Source organism: Bombus flavifrons, chromosome 2 (assembly GCF_040668555.2).
Source record: "Bombus flavifrons isolate JBK064 chromosome 2, iyBomFlav1_principal, whole genome shotgun sequence".
NCBI classification, from domain to species: Eukaryota; Metazoa; Arthropoda; class Insecta; order Hymenoptera; family Apidae; genus Bombus; species Bombus flavifrons.
Genome location: NC_138443.1, coordinates 6,622,460 through 6,638,799, shown reverse-complemented (window position 1 = coordinate 6,638,799; position 16,340 = coordinate 6,622,460). Strand labels below are relative to the sequence as shown.

General features: G+C 44.3%; 1 protein-coding gene across 6 annotated transcripts in view; it reads left to right on the top strand.

Moving 5' to 3' along the window:
• Positions 1–16,340, top strand: part of LOC138189828 (protein groucho) — a 154,428-nt gene that overhangs the window by 68,729 nt on the left and 69,359 nt on the right. The gene's annotated exons all lie outside the window — the stretch shown is intronic.

Genomic DNA, 16,340 nt, shown 5'->3' with positions numbered 1-16,340 from the left:
TAAATTATCAGTATATTAATAAACTTTCTTGTATACCAAAACAAATCCGGTAGTAAGCCAAATGAAATTTTATAAACTACGAATCATCTTGTTGCCGTGTCCAATGTAAAATTGTAAAATTACAAGTGTACAGCGTACGGTATATTAATTTACTGATATCGTTAGTTGATAAATTCATGCGTAAGAAAGTCAGCAAGTTGTGCATCGTTCGAAAAAGCTATCCCATTGTTGGTAGCAATATTTCTGTCTTCTATAGCTTGCCTCTATACGTGGAGAACACCCCGTACACGTACGTTTGTTTCACTAGCGTCTGTATCGTATGCCATTCCATACCGTGTACGTGCGCGAGATTACGCACGTGTGTGCCTGTTTTACACGCACGTGCACCGGTAGCTCGGTATAGTAATTACTTCGTTGACTTAACGCGCGATAGCCCGGCGTGCTTCGCTGAAATTTATGTTTTCATTCATGACGCGTGAACGCGCGCGCGAGCGCGAACCAACGACCGGGCAATATCCGTGCGGCGACTTACTAATCGTTCGGCTCGGTGGTTCCGCGCGTGACCCTTAATCCGAAATTAAAGGGACGGCGAGATCGGGAATTAGGGAGACGATTCCCTGGGGATCCTGGCTATTGAATAAATATGTAAACAAGGTAATAACATGCAAATTGCACGAGAGGGAGCTATCCGGACGGTTTCTTGCGACGACTTTCGAACCGAGAAAAACCAAGGACCTAACCGAACATCCCTTTATTACGAATTATTGAGCGCCATTGTCGGTGCCCGAAGGCGCACTAGGGCGTTTCTTCTTTAGCTTTAGATTCGTCTATCGTTTGGATTAATGTCCTGTATAGTAGATAAATGGATAATTACTAAACCTGTTAAACGAATCCATCTCTAACGAGAAACGTTTCTAATTATGAAGTTAAAAGTTAAGGAAAGAAGATCAACGAGGTTGGATTCTTGTAAATAAGATATAATATAGTTTTTATCAGAAATGCAAAGACACGTAAAAAGATGGATTGTTGAATAAAGAAGTTGACAATCGCAACGTCGAGTTGTTTTGATAAAGTAGGACGTTTCTTTTAACGTAGTTAGCAGTTCGTCCTTATTTCTTGCTGAAGTTTATTACATATTTTACTTTATCTTTGATAACAGTATATCTTGTACCTTAAGATTCAATTATTCCATTTGATGTTGTCTTTATTTTAATTAATAATATATCGCAATATAATAATATGCTTTTACGATGTATAATGTAATTGCTTGGACGTTCGTGTTACGTGTAAGTTTGAGAGAATCGGAAAGTTAACGATGAGAAAGACAATTGACAAACACAGCGAGTTATAAATCCGGAACAGAAAAATTCGTTACCTCAAAGCGGAGGACCGTCAATTCACAATGTATTTAAAAGCAGAATTCGTTTGAACGAAAAACGTTTGCCAAACGCTGTTCTGTCAACGGAACAATCTAGGTCGGCCAGAAATTCTTTCTCACTGTATAAATCTCTAATGCCGAAAATACTCGTCGCACCAGGATGTCGAAAACGAACGTTCGGAATTACGTTGTCCCTCTGTCCGTTTTATGTCACCCATTCGATGTTTGCACGGAAAAATTACGTTTCTCGCGATTCCCTTTCAGAGGATGTGATTACGTCATTCTTCCGTGGCCGGATATCTTAACAGGATTTGTCGCACGAGCCGAAAGAAAAGTGGCGCAAGGCTGCCGACCGATATGTATCTCTTCGGTACATAAATGCTTTCTGGTGCCTGTTAATGGTCCCGGAGCGATCTGTTTGCCGAGCAAACAGGCAGAAATAGAATTGGAAGTTGGTTCGTTTGATATCGAGAATTAACTCAGGGTCGAAGGGAAAATAAAAAGAGCGAACTCGTTTATTTTTTTTCCCCCTCCGCTTTCCAAAGGGCGACGGCGCTTCCCGTCGAAAACACATCCTCGATATTAATAAAGACAAGGACTGTCGCGAAAATTTGCATCACAAAGATCTCTCCGTCGTGTTTTTCTTGCGCCGACCCGGCATCCATATTCATCGCGGCGATCGGCCGATTTGAATTTCCCGTTTTCTCGTAGCTCGATCGTGATCGCCATTGCAAATATCCCGATTTTTCTCTCCTTCGAAGCACTCTTTCGTCGTTTCACCCTTGTATACCTTCCATGCTCCTTTCTGTCTCTCGCCTCTTCAGGGGAAAAGGGAAGAAGAAAAATGGCGTCGTTCGCCGGTATAATTTGTTGGCGGCGCGGCGAACCAAAAGCGGAACGCTCGCCCAGAGAAACGTCGTATTTCATTTCGCGCTCGCTTTTACGGCATTCCGGACATTAATGTCGTCAATTACCGTACACGTCTTCGTCCGTTTTTGCCAGCGATTCATTTACGAGGTCCGATCATGAAAATTTATCGAGTCGCTCGAAACGACCGGCACCCAGACAACCGTTTGCTGATCACGCTTTATACTCACCACCGATCATCTTCTTCTTGTCGTTGATCTTTTAGTTAAACGAAGACTTTTTTACTCTCGACACGTACGATTCTTGAATGGATTTTGAGCGACCGCTTTGCTTCAGCCCCTCTCAAATTATCCCAGCTTCTGGATTTTCGTACATTTTTCAATTCAGAAGGAATTCAGGAAGGGAGGAATAATCACATAGTGATTAATTTGATATACGTAACTTTTTTCTCTTTAAAATGAGCCGTCTTTGATATTGCGAAGAAAGATAAATAACTTGCATCGTTGGTAAAATAATTATATTCTGGCTGCATAAAATACAAGGAATGGCGATTCGATGTTATAAATATTGCTTCTTACAACACAGTTTACGATTTACGATTAAATAAACTTTCGCGAAACAATTGTTTATGAAAAAGATGAGAAAGATGGAACTGAGAAATTTACAGAAGCAAAGGTGAGAGGCGTGTAATTTGTGATTACAAGTTCTTCTTCGCGTCAATTGAAATTACTTGGATTCGTGCAACCCATCTTCAGGTGAATATAATCAACCAACAAAGCTTGATTTAACTGCTATCGTTGGTTCTTGAAAGCAATTGAAAGAATTCTAACGTTAGTCGAAACCTGAAAAGACACAACTGTAAATAACGGGTTTAAATTGGTAAAATAAAGTGGTTCCTACAGTTTCTTGAATTCAGGTAACTAGACTAATCTGTAAGAAGCTTTACACCGAATGAAACATGGAAAAAGAGAGAGGTCTAAGACGGTGAAACGTAAGTATGGAGGGAATCTCGATCGTGAATTTTCACGAGAGAATAAATAGCCCTTCTTCTATCTCCTATCGAGTTCTCGGGCCCCTCTTTCATACTAACTCAGTCACTCGTTCGCCTTCTTCGCGATTTTTCTCGCGTTACCTCTTCACCTGCACTCTTCCGTGAGCCAGCTTCCGCGTCGACGTGCCAGGAATAATGTTCGCGTTTATTGAATATTTAGCAGCCGGGCTGCCGTTATTTCCTCCGCTTCCGGCGATGTTCTCCCTCTTTTCTGGGCGCGTCGTTCCAACAGGATGCACCCTCTTGAGTCGTAAATCGGGCTTCGTGTCGAAGGAAACTCTCGCGGTGGTTGCGAAATGAAAAGAGAAAACGTAGAAAGAGGCGTAAGATGAAGAAACACGAAAGTGGTAAAAGAGGGACAGCGACAAAAATGGCACGGGACTATTCATAAATCAAGATTACTGGGTGGACAGACCGAAGATTATCGTTGTTATTAGGTACTCGTTTTTATTATCACGATAAATATACACGCGTGCAAAGCATATGTTTGTAGCAATGATTGCGTAGAAGACGAAACAATCAAAATTCAGCTATTCATCTGTTCCGCTATGTTGATATCATTATGTAAATATGCGTCTGTGTAAATATAAATATATATACTAGAAAGTAAATATAGGTAAGATAAATAGGAAAAATACACAATGGTCGATTGTATATGTTTGTCGAATGTACTACGGTCCTCGAATTTGTATTTCTCAATGCCGTTCTCGTTTCAACAATGACACAAAAGATGTAATGTTTTATGAGCAACTCTTAACGCTGAATTGAGATAGTTCTTTTATACTTTTATCCTACACACTTACGAATTTGATAGGGATAGAAAAACACCAAGTGCCAACAGTAATCGGTATTGCTATTAACAGACACTTTTTGAATAACTGACATCAACTTACGAAGATACACACGTGAACAAGAAGATCGAGATTGAAACGAAAAGAAACGAGTCTTATGTTTCGCGAGGGGAAACGTTCAACCCTCGGGGCAAAGACTGCAGTCAGAGTACGAGGGTCAGGTTTTTTCTTCGTGTCACGTGTTACACGTTCGATAAATCCTGCGGAGATTTACGCGAAGAGTCCCTCGCGCGCTTTATTTCGACCGGGCGAAGTGAAACAAGGGCGTGAGGAATCTTCGTTGGTTGCAGCGTGCGTTCGTCTTTTCGACGTTCCGGCGTAATAAATCGAAGTAAACGAATCGAATCTCCATCGAACACGTCACGTTCGATTCATAGAAGAGTATCCTGACGCTATATCCGGCTGTGAAATCAAACGTTTTTACAGTGGCCAGTTACACGAATCGCGTACTGATCGTCCATTGCAAAATTTCGATGGCGGCCGTGTCAAAAGCTGTTTACAACGATCGTACTTCTGCGGCGCAATTTCGTGCACGATCGCGTTTATAAAATCACGACCAACCCTTTCACGGCTGCTATATTCGACCGAGGATGATTAATCGTCCGCGTTCATGACGAGCCAGCGTTGTTGTCCGCGTGGAAATAAAAAACGTGGAATGCGAAGAGAAAAAAATAGATACGCGCGTGTATAGAGGAAAAAAAAGAAGGAATACCAAGGGGAGGAAAATTGGCAGCGGAAACGAGACACGACGGGGGCGTAGGGGTCGAAGGGCGAAACGAGATGAGTAACAACTTTGACGACGCGAGAGGGTAAAATATCGGGACAGGAAACGCGCGGACGTTTCGAATCGAATTTATCGGGCGTGTATTAACGCGGTCGGCCGGTCGGTCAGTCTGGTAAGTGTCTGCGAATGGCGGTGTAAACGCGCTCGATTTCGCCTGGATGTAATTAACGTCGAGTAATTCCCGACAATTACCGTCATCATCATCATCCATCAGACCGCAGTCGACCTGTTACGTTTTCCTGTTATATACCTGTACGATAATTGTCGTCTCGAATCACTGGTTTCGCATCGATGCGCGAGCCACACACGAGATATACCTACATGCTCGTTAAAACGGAGTGCCTGTTGGGGAAGATGATCAGCAGCCTTCGTCTATACGTCTACGATACTGCGCAGAGATTGGCGTCTACGTGTACCGTACACATAGTCAAACCACTTAAATCGGGCGCGAAATTTGTTCGAACGCTTTTAGAATGCGAAGGATACGTCCGAGTAGCGATTTTATCGACGTTCGTTACGATCGTTACCACCGATCGTCTCTATTGAATTTTCATTCGATCATATTCCACTTTTTCTCTCTCGTCTGACCGGTTGTTGTCCTTTTTTTTTTCTTTTTTTTTTTTTTGTCTCTTCCAACCCCTTTATCCGACGCGCTCCTGTTGGTCGTTGTCCGTTGTTGTTGTTGGCGTTGTACGCGGCTCGCGTATTATCGCCGCTAAACGATCTGTGCGTTTTTATTCGCGGCAAGCGACGCGTATTGTAAATGTTTTCGGGCATTACTCTCGATTCTGCTAAAGCTATTACCGGCGATTCCGCAGCTGCAATACGTGTCGAGCAGTCGGAAAATTCACGCATGAAAAGTACCGGCGGCCACCGAGAGTGATTCGATTTCGTTGTTTTGCGTTCGACTCGTTGCGTTCCCCGCGCGCCCCACCGCCCGCTCGACCCATCTTTTTCATCCCTGTTTCCGTTCCCACCCCGGGCTCGCGTCGTGTTCAACCTCGTATAGTCTGCTCATTATTCATTTATCGGTTTAACGAGTACATCCGCGAAAAAGCGTTGCAAAATACCCGAACTGGTCGATACCCAAGCCCCACCCCATTCCGTTTCACCCCCTCTCGTATTTTCTCTACTAATTTCCTTCCTGCGCGGATTTCACGCGATGCACCGCGATTTCGCGTATTGCGATTTTTCGCAGTTTAATGGCCTCTACGCTCCCCCTTTTCACGCTGTTGTATCGGTCGTTGGAAATTTGCCCGGTTATTTAAATCGAAGCTTATCGAGAAACGTTATCGCGTGTCATGTAACGTAGAATTGGATCTCTGCTAACAAGGGACAACACAAAGACGTTGGACAGGAAGGATCCTTCCTTTTATCTGTTCCATCAAATTCGGAGCAAGATTACGATGGCTACCTGGAATGGTTCTGCTCTGTTCATAAATCTAGGATTCGACGTTCCTCCAGCATCCTTTGTCCCCCCATACTGCCGAAAAGAAGGAAAAAGAGAACGGTGGTCGTGGAATCTCGTCAGGTGCTTCATGAATAACCTCTCAAAACCGTCGACCGGCGCGATTTCTCTTTCTCTCTTCGTCTGTCCGACCCAGAGGGTAACCTAATACACGATCGCACGGTCGTCGGCTCCGTCGCGCTCTTTCTCTCCCTGTGCACGTCCGTCCACGTATACGTTGGCCATCGCTTTTTCCACGTTTTATTGTGTCTGCAGCACCACCGGTTTGGTCGCCTGGGCCGCGCGCTACGCGCCGGAGCCAGAGGACCAGATGGAGATCGAGTGAGAGGACAGTATAGAAGAAAAAAAGAGACCATGCGTATGTAGAGGTAGAGAAGAACGATGGTGATGGTGGTGGTGGTGGTGGTGGTGGTGGGGGTGGCGGTGGTGATGGTGATGGTGGTGGTGGCTGAAAAGAGTACGGGGGCGGAGGAATGAATGGTACGCCAGGGAAAACGTGGTGCACGTCGCCGGTACCGACGGGATAGGGTGAATCGGTGATGAGAGGGTGAAGGTGGAATAGAGACAGAGAGCGTGGTGGAGAGTGCGCGAAAGGGAAACGGTGGTCGGAGGAAAAACGAAGAGCAAAATTCGCTATCGGAAAAATCGAGCTCTGCTGTGCTACCGCGCCGACCTCTCCACGCACACATGTTGCCCCCTGTTGGTACTCGTTCCAATTCCCTGGCCATACTCTATCTCTCCTTCTCTTCCTGGTGAATCCGTCACACGTTCCGTCCTGCTCTTGTTGCACCATCGAGCAGACACAGACAGTCGCCTCGTGTCTTCTTCTTCTTTCGTTCTTCGAACATCCGCCTCGCCCAACGTTGGCATATCCGTGTAACTTCGATCCCATGTATCTTCCTTCTCTGTTGCCCGCGACACACGGTTCATGTAGCACGCGTACCACGTAGACGGCCCGGCCGTACGTGTGCGTTGTGTGGCTTGGCACAGCCGCGAAGAACGAGTCGCAATATGTGCACGATAAAATATACACAGAAATGTCTACCAGCTACGTACGTCTACATACTTTTTCTCCGTTCTGCTGGCTCGACTCGACCCGCTGAAACCAGCGGGAAAGAGACACACACTGCGCGCGAGAGTATTATGGCATACCTATGCGGAGTCCCCGGTGCACCTCCGCCTCTACGTTGTCTCTTTCAGCACAGGGATCTGCAATACCGATGGGACTCCATGTACCCGATACACGTCCTCCATGGTCGCGATCTCTCAACACGATAAGTCCTTTCAACTCTCTCTCTCTCTCTTTTTCTTCGTCCTCTTCTTCTGCTCGCGGATAGGAAGGATGTTACTCGGAGACGACGCGACCGAGGAGGAAGGTTTTATCCGGAGCAACTCGAGTTTGCCTGACTGGGAATACCGCACGAATTGAGTCGACTTTCTCTGTCTCCTTTTACCAATCGTTCGTTCGTTCTTTTATAGATTGCTGGCTCTGTCGTGCTTTCTTTTTCTACCATCGCGATCTCCTTGAATAGGATGCCATTACCAATTCTGTTTTCGAGTCGAGCGAAAAGAGAATTTCTTTTCTTCGTGGTCTTCCACGACACTTACCCCGGATGTATTGCGGGTTTTCGGTAGTTATTTCTCAAGCTTATCGGATCTTGTGTAATCAGATAGAATCATAGTCGGTAGAGTGGATATTGCGCACGGATTGTTTTCTTCTCTCTTTTCACCCTTGTATTCCTAATGCATTTATTATTCTTTTTCGATTGAAATTGGTCATCGCTTGCTGATAGACAGCATTTACATCTTTCTTGATGCGTTGGGTTCGCGTAAATCAACCCATTCAACTGGAATAAAACGATCCTCTTATGCAACTCATTTATTACGATTGCACATGCACCTGTTCTACATAAATACTAACTCGACAAGTCTCAGTTTATAAGTGAAGTGCAGATTGATTTCAATAAATCACAATCTCATTTCGGTATATTTATGAAGGGGCTCTCAAAGTGAAATCTTAATTTGCAAACCGCGAATCATTCGTGAAAAGATACGTATTCACAACCTTCCATTAAAAATACACCATACTAATTCCGTATTGCTTTCTGCCTTACAATAATGACCATGCTGATAAAGTCGAATCTGCAGCTGTAGAGGATTACCAGCAGGTAGGGACGTTAACAAGGCTCAATCGCCTTATCTCCTCGTTGAATCTTCTCAAGTTTCCATTTCGCAGATCAAACTCACCCTATGTCCAAGCCTGATCAATTTGACGACCTTGTGGCCAAAAAGAAGCCACAAGCCTCGTCACGCTCTCCGAGCATTTGTCCACGCGCGTGTCGTTTACCGATGGTACGAAAACACGTCGAGAGAATCGTGATTTTCGCGAGCTTATTGGATATTCACGCGGGTCTATCCAAACGCGGTCTCGAACAGACTATAATTAAGAACAACGAGTTGGCACTTTTCCACGAGGGTAACGTACTCGAGATCGGTGGAGCGAATGAGAAGGAAGAAGAGAGAAAGCGGGAGAGAAAATGAGAAAGAGAATTACGTGGATGACTGAACACTATAACAGGCCCCGGTGTTACACGGATAACCCTCTCGAGGTCATTAACACGCGAGTATCTTCGATCACGGTCGTAACGATCGAGGTAACTTGCCACGGTCATGAATTTTTATCGAACGTTATTTCGCTTTTATACCTCCCTTTAAGACATCGTCGCTTTCTTCTGTTCAGACGCGTTCGAGCAAGAGGCAGAGTCGCTTAATTCTCGCGCCACCGAACGGCCACTTAAATTTCGCGCATTAAAACCTACCCCTGGAGAAACAATCGTTAACCAGCAGCGGTCTAAGAGATTCCATCGCCCACCACCGGAGGGACTCTCTACAATCGAGAATTTAAGTACTCCGTTGATACTTCCGTGGCTCCATGGGTTCACCGACGTCTGACTTTGCGTCGGCATGGCTTTTATCAGTCGTATTACTTTTATGAGTCGTTCCATCCTTTCCAACTTGACTCGCCGCTTTCTTGTACTATCATCGAGTATACAGAGTGCTGTGGAATAAAATCAACAAACTTTGCCAGCATATTTAGGAAAGTAAAACCGAAGAGAAAGATGTTATACACACCATGAGCCAATTTGCCTTCGTTTTCGAAATGTAGATACAAATACCGACACGTTCCCCTTCTATTAGGTTGTCCGAAAAGTTTCTTTCGTTTTATAAGAAAATGATAGACGCATAATGTTTTTTTGTTTTATATTAGTTTATTGAACTATGCACGAACATAATAATAGAAATAGAACGAAATGGATCATACCTAATTCAATAAAATAATTAAAACAAAAATTGTTGTTTCTTTATTACCACCTTATGAAACGAAAGAAACTTTTCGGACAACCTAATATCATATTTTCTATGGGGTTGCGGGAAATACAAATAGCTGTTAGCATTATCTTATGTAGTGTCTTACATTAATTGGACCAATCTGTGCAAACCATTGTAAGAACAATTTGACACAGTTTCAATTAAGTAATCATCGTTAAAGTTAAATAGCTTGAGTGCGTTTTATGTATTTTATTATTTTATGTACTTGTGAATAATATCGCTTCGACCAATCAACTCATAGTATGTAGGATATTTTTTATCCGAAATGACCTCCCAAATATGCAGGCAAAGTTTGCCAGTTTGCTTCTAGAACAGCCTGTATGCCATCCATAGAATTCCATCTTCCTATTCCCATCTTTTTATTTCTTCCTTCGTGTCTCTTCCTCTTTCGTGTTTCTTCTCCCGTACTTCCGGTAGAAAAGGGGAAAGCCGCGACTGTACTCGGAGGAAACTATAAAACTATTACGCGTGTCGCGTTGCGCTTAACGTATCGTGGCCTGCAGATGGCCGGCACAGTGGGTGGTTTCAAAGTAAAGCAGTTGGTATTATATTCATTGCATCTCGCTTGAAAGTTGGGCTTCTTCCTTTTTAAAATGGGAACGATAATTTCCTTCGGAAAGTCCCTCGGGCAAAAGTCGTGTCGCATATCGATCGACGGAACCAAGCACGGCAATTTGTTGCCGCGTCGTCGGACGGTAGGTTTTTATGGGGTCGACGCATATTCTAAATCATGAGCGATAAGCTACGCCTAAGCCGGGCTCCGGGTATTTACATTTAATTAATCCCAGGGGAGCGCGACCCTGCGCTTTCGAGACACCCTGCGGCCGTATTTATGTACTCGCACGCCGACTGCGAGTCTTAGGACCAACCCTCCTTCGTCGGCCGTTTTTATGCGCGACGTTTCGCACTTTTATCGATGCCCGGGTGTTAGCATTATGCCGGCTATCAAGCAGAGGGTAGAAAGAACACCCTCTTCGGCCTCCTCTCGTGCCTTGGGAGTCGTTAAGAGATCACCCCTTTCTCGTTTTGCACGCCCTCTTTTTCTTTTCACCCCTCCCAACAATGGACGATGTTGTCCTCCTTCCTTTTATATATATTTTTTTCTCTTTTCTTTCGATAGGCAGTTTAGCGATTTTTCAAGTTTTAGTATTTCACTGCAGCCTTTTCTTACGAAATAATGAGAAGTTTTTTTAATTTGTTATATTTTTCTTCTAAGCTACTTAACGTTCGAGATTTACCAAAACAATTACGTTAGTGCCTGGCTCTTTTGAGGCTAGCAATTATTTAAACGATGAAAGCATTTTTGTTTGTTGGAGCGTGTTTAAATGAAGAAGTAAACTTCTGGTAAATTTTGAACATTAAGCGAATTGAACTGAAAGATATTATGTTTCTTCTATTTCTACGAAATGTGGAAAGATGTTTTAATTCGACGGTTTCTTAATAAGATAATAAATAATTAATACGTCAGTTTCTCGAGTTCCTTCTGCCTGGTTTCTCGTTTCTAGTGCTAAAATAAAGCTGTTAGGAAAAAGGTGGAAGTCAAATAGTCGAAATTGGGAAAAGTCACTAAACTGCGTAATCACCTTTTCTTCCTTTACTCGTGTGGCTCGTTTCCCCGTCGTTCGACGCGGACGATCAAACGAGAGTAACGACGGGAAAGAACGATCGTTGGAGTTCGACGTCGCAACGGATCAATCGTTAAAGTCGATCCTCTCGTGGAAACGAATTTTATCTCCAACGTAAAGAGAAAGAGAGAGAGAGAGAGAGAGAAAGAAAGAGAGACTCTGGTATCTCTGCTTTTAAAATCGGTAGTTTTGTTCAGAAAAAAGGAAAACAGGAGTGCTGGCGTACGATTTAATCCACGTTCTCGGATTACCCGCTAGGAGAACAACCGAGCCGGGGTGTTATTTAAACGCGACGGGCGTTAACGAACTCGAAGCGAAAAATGATGGAAACATGGTGGAAACACCCCAGACCCCCGAGCCTTTGAAGAGCGCCTTTGGCAAGCGGATCGTGGAAATTTCTGCTCTCTTACCGCCTGGCGGATCGCTGAAATCTCGTTGCCGATCTGAAAGCTTCTCTTTCTGAAATTACGTTCTATATTAAGGCGAGCCTGCGGCTGGAATTAATGATTACCTTGGTATCCATCTTCAATGGCGCGGATTTATAGCGTCGAATGTCGACCGATCTTTTTATTCCACAATCCTGTTTCTTTTAACATATTTTTCTTTTGTATATTTTATTGGTTTCGTGAAATTGATTTTACACTCGTTTACGAATAAATATCAAGTAATGTACTATTTTTTATAATGCAAGAGATATTTTGTAATTTATTCTGTCCGTTCGTAGGATTTTTATTGAAATTTTCAAGACATTCCATCGTGAAATATTTAATATCGAATTATGTTAAAATATCTTTAGAGACACCTTGAAATTTTTCTTATGCCAGTCATTTAATTAAAATTCATTAACATTCCACTGTTGATTAATTCATAACGCGCTGCGATATTTCTGTCGTGGAACAAAAAAACATTGTTGCGTATAGATACTTGTCGTATGATCTGATCTATGCCATTCGGCATTGAACTACGTAAAATCTTATGCAAATTTATACACACGTGTTCGTTAGGAAAAAAGGATTTGAAAATATCTATGCAACCATAATACAACTGTATCCATAAAATATTACCGAACGCCATTGAAACATACTTAAAAAGATATAAAAGTTTTCAAATATTGGAACATGAAGAAATTCGGAAGAAGAGCACACGGTCAATAGTCACGCATTGCATTTGGATCGATTCATCGGAACAGAGGTTCAGAGAGTAACGCGGAGGTTCCCCCTGTTGATCTTCCTGTGCATAATCAGTGGCGAGTTAATTGTGCCCGCTATCAGCCGGGCACGAAGGTCTTGTTTTCCTCAATGTTCATCCCGGAATTACGAGGGTCCCGCTGACAACGATAATTCCTTGGTGTTTCGGTGGATGTGGCTGTCCGTGTGTGTGTACGTGTTACCCCATAGACGGGACCGGCCGTAAAGTCGCGTTCACAATGCGGATTCCCATCGTGTCTGGCGACGTCGTTGTCATTGCGAATGCGCCCCGAGGCGGCTCCTCTCGAGCACTATCCCTCAGAGTACCATCAACGACGCGGTGGATACAGGCGAAAAGCGATGTTATCGGGTGAGTGAGAGTGAGAAAGAAAATAATGGATCACGGAACAGATAGAGAACCGAAGAAACAGAGAAACGAGGATCATGAAAGAGAGACGAATAGTGCCTTAACGAGAACAGTCAGAAAAGAGTGTTCCTGGGGGTTTGGAGCCGTGACACTAATTTGCTCGCTCCGCGCCCCATCCAATATCATTCCATCGCGTTTTCACCACCTCCGTGTTAATTACCGCGGTGGTATTTACACCGAGTAAGATAGAAACGAGATCCACGGAAAGCAGAGGAGGAGGCTTTTGCTTGTTTTATGCACCCTCGAACAATGGCCGAACGCAAGAGCTCGTCCGGGGTAATGACGGCGGTTACCGCGGCCCTTCTCTTTTCCTTTCGTGCGGAATGTTTGAAAAAAAAAAAAAAATATTCCTGTTTTCTGTGCGGGTACAATCGCCGGCCTCGATAATACCTCGCCGATTGTTTCGGTTATGTTTTGTTTGTCGCGAGAGGGGCTGTCAGCCGCTGTATTTGTTTTCGTGAAAAGTATCTTTTGTCGATGGTTTGTTTGGTTTTTTGGCTTATGCGGATCAGAGACAGCTGGCATTTGACGACAAACTTTCAACTCGGCAAAGTTAAAACGCACGTGTGTTTCGTTGTGGAGAGATGTTCGGTTGCAGATGATTCGGATAGATGTTTCGTGATTTGTTACTTGAAATCAAATGGAATTAAGAATAATATATGACTATAAATACTTGAAATCTCTGTAATGCCACGTCACTTGGAAATTTGTATGGATCATTAACGAATTACAAATGAAATCTCCAACGGTAAACTACTAACTGTCAAACTACTACTTCGTACTTAAAACAACGGAAAATCTAACGTGAAACAGCAACAAGATATACACGAAGCATAGCCGTGCAAAAAGGGTGTCGTGGAATCGATGAGCGTGTAATCGTTGCAACTATTCGTAGTAAACACGAGGAAACCGAGCAACGCGTCTGTGGAGATTCCCTCTTCGAAACTCGAGAACAGTCGAAATCCCGTCGTTGCAGCTATTCCGTAGCTAACGTACATGCCAGCCCAATAATCGTGGCCGGCTGCAGGATACTACCACGAGAGCCTGACTCGAAATCGAGAGGATAGAGAGCTGCTACCTCACTCTCTCTCCTCTTCTCTTTCCCTGTCTAAAGAGAGTAACAGAGAGAGACAGAGAGAGAGAGAGAGGGAGAGAGAGAGAGAGAGAGAGAGGGAGAGAGAGAGAGAGAGAGAGAGACAGACAGACAGACAGAGAGAGACAAAGAGAGAGAGGGAGAGAGAGGAGGAGGAGGAGGTCAGCTTCGGCGGCCAGGCCGTTAATGTTTAGCGCAATCAGCGATAATGGCGGTCTATGGCGCGTTTAATCAAGGCAGTAGCCCGTTGCGGCTTGCGGTTCGAAAGCGGCCTGCCCCCACGGTGCAAAGGAAAGGGTCAGTGTATATGCACGCTCTCCTCTATCTGCGTGTACACGTCCTCCGTGCTTGTATCTGTGTGTACACGCGAAACGAAGAGCAACAGAGCGATGGTGCATTAGAGAGAAGGAGAGGCAGGAAGGGTTGGCGAACAAGAGGGTTGAACATATCAGGTGGGCTTAGCGGTCTCTGCTGGCTCGGCATCGCCCCGACCAGAGAGTGACCACTGTACACGCACACCAGCGAACGCCAGACGGCCACACGGACGTGAAACACTGTCTGAAACTCACGTCTCTGTGGTCAGGATCGCGGATCGACGGAACAGACTTTCTCTTTCCTTCATTTCCCCCTCGTTGGTTGTATTCTTTTCCTTCCCCGTTTCTATGCCCTGTCTATGCATACAGGATCGCGTGTTCGTGTTTTCTATGTACGAAGGGAAGAGAAGCAACGTTTCTCACTCGGTTTCTCGTCCTATCTACGCAGAGTCGCCTTTTCTGCTTCATAGAGTAGACCGAATTCGCTTACGGTCGAAAGGCGGTCGATGCGGGCACCTAGAAACTCGAACGATTTGCCTTGTCTCGCAAGTGTTTCGCAAGCGGGATGGCGTAGTACGAATGGTTGAAACTATCTGCTGGTCTTTACGCGATGGTAATAAGCCATGGGGTGTCGTCGATCTTTCGTAGCGGTGATTTGATCACGTGCGATTTAGTAACTTTGTATTTTTAATAGCGGTGCTATTATTCTTGTGCATTGCGTGTAAGGGTACTCCGTTTATACGAGTTCTATTCACTTGAATGTATTTTTAGTTAGTGTCTGATTGAGTGACCTCCTGCTGATTGACTCCACTTATCCGAATATGGACATCTATTATACGAACGAAAAATGATAGGTAATAGGACGAATCAATGAATTCTTACGTGTATTACACGAACTTCAATTATACAAATTGCTCGTCTGATGATAGCTTTATTTTATACATTGTTCTACTTTAATTACAAATATAAAGTTACATCTGATTAGATGTATTCTATATAGCTCGGTATCATCGATACAAAATTGACATCGTATCTCTCTTCATAAAGAGCCACTTTCCAGTCTAATGATTTCCAAATGTTCAAGATTCGTTTGCCATTAACTCAAATTGACCTTAAAGACACCGTTATATATTGTATTATCTACACCAGATTAAATTTATAATTTCTTGCAAATGGTAGAGTATGGAGTCAAAGGCCAGCATCTATATATTCACGAAATCATCGAGTTCCGACGAGGTCAGTAATTTATCAGCGGTGGATATCGCCGTCGCGGCACCATTAGGGTTCCTCCCCGGAAATGTACTCGTAATCGATTATTTACGACAAATTGGAGGCACTAATTTATTAGGAGTATCCCCGGTCGCGATAACGCGATTTTCTCGCCGGCAACCTATTTGGAGGCTGCAATCTCCTAGCAGCAGCCCCTAGTTTCCTCTAATACCTGGCCTGGCACATCCCTCTTAATAGCCGAGGCAAGGCTCGCCGTTGTTATTGACTGCTACCGGCACTTTCGTGGCAGGCGTGTAGAGCTCCGGCTTTCCTGCTCGTCTAATATCCTGAGTGCCGCTAATTTGCCCAACCGTAACCTACTGACACTCTGATCGATCATTGTGTGCGCGCCATACGATGCCTCGACCCTCGGCAGACCCGGTTCTCTGACCGGTGCGACGCCACGTCTCTCGGGGGAAACGCACCAGCCATGTTCAAGGAAGATGGAGATGGAGCAGGAAAGGGAGAGATCGCGAATTGTGTGAGTTTAGGGACATGGAGATGGGTAATTAGGTACTCGAGGGTAATCGAGCTCCTCCACTAACCGCCTACGCCGGTGATCTCGACGCCGACGATGCGCACGTCGCTGTTCAACATCTTGTTAACTTTGCTCTATGAGAATATACGTCGACAAAC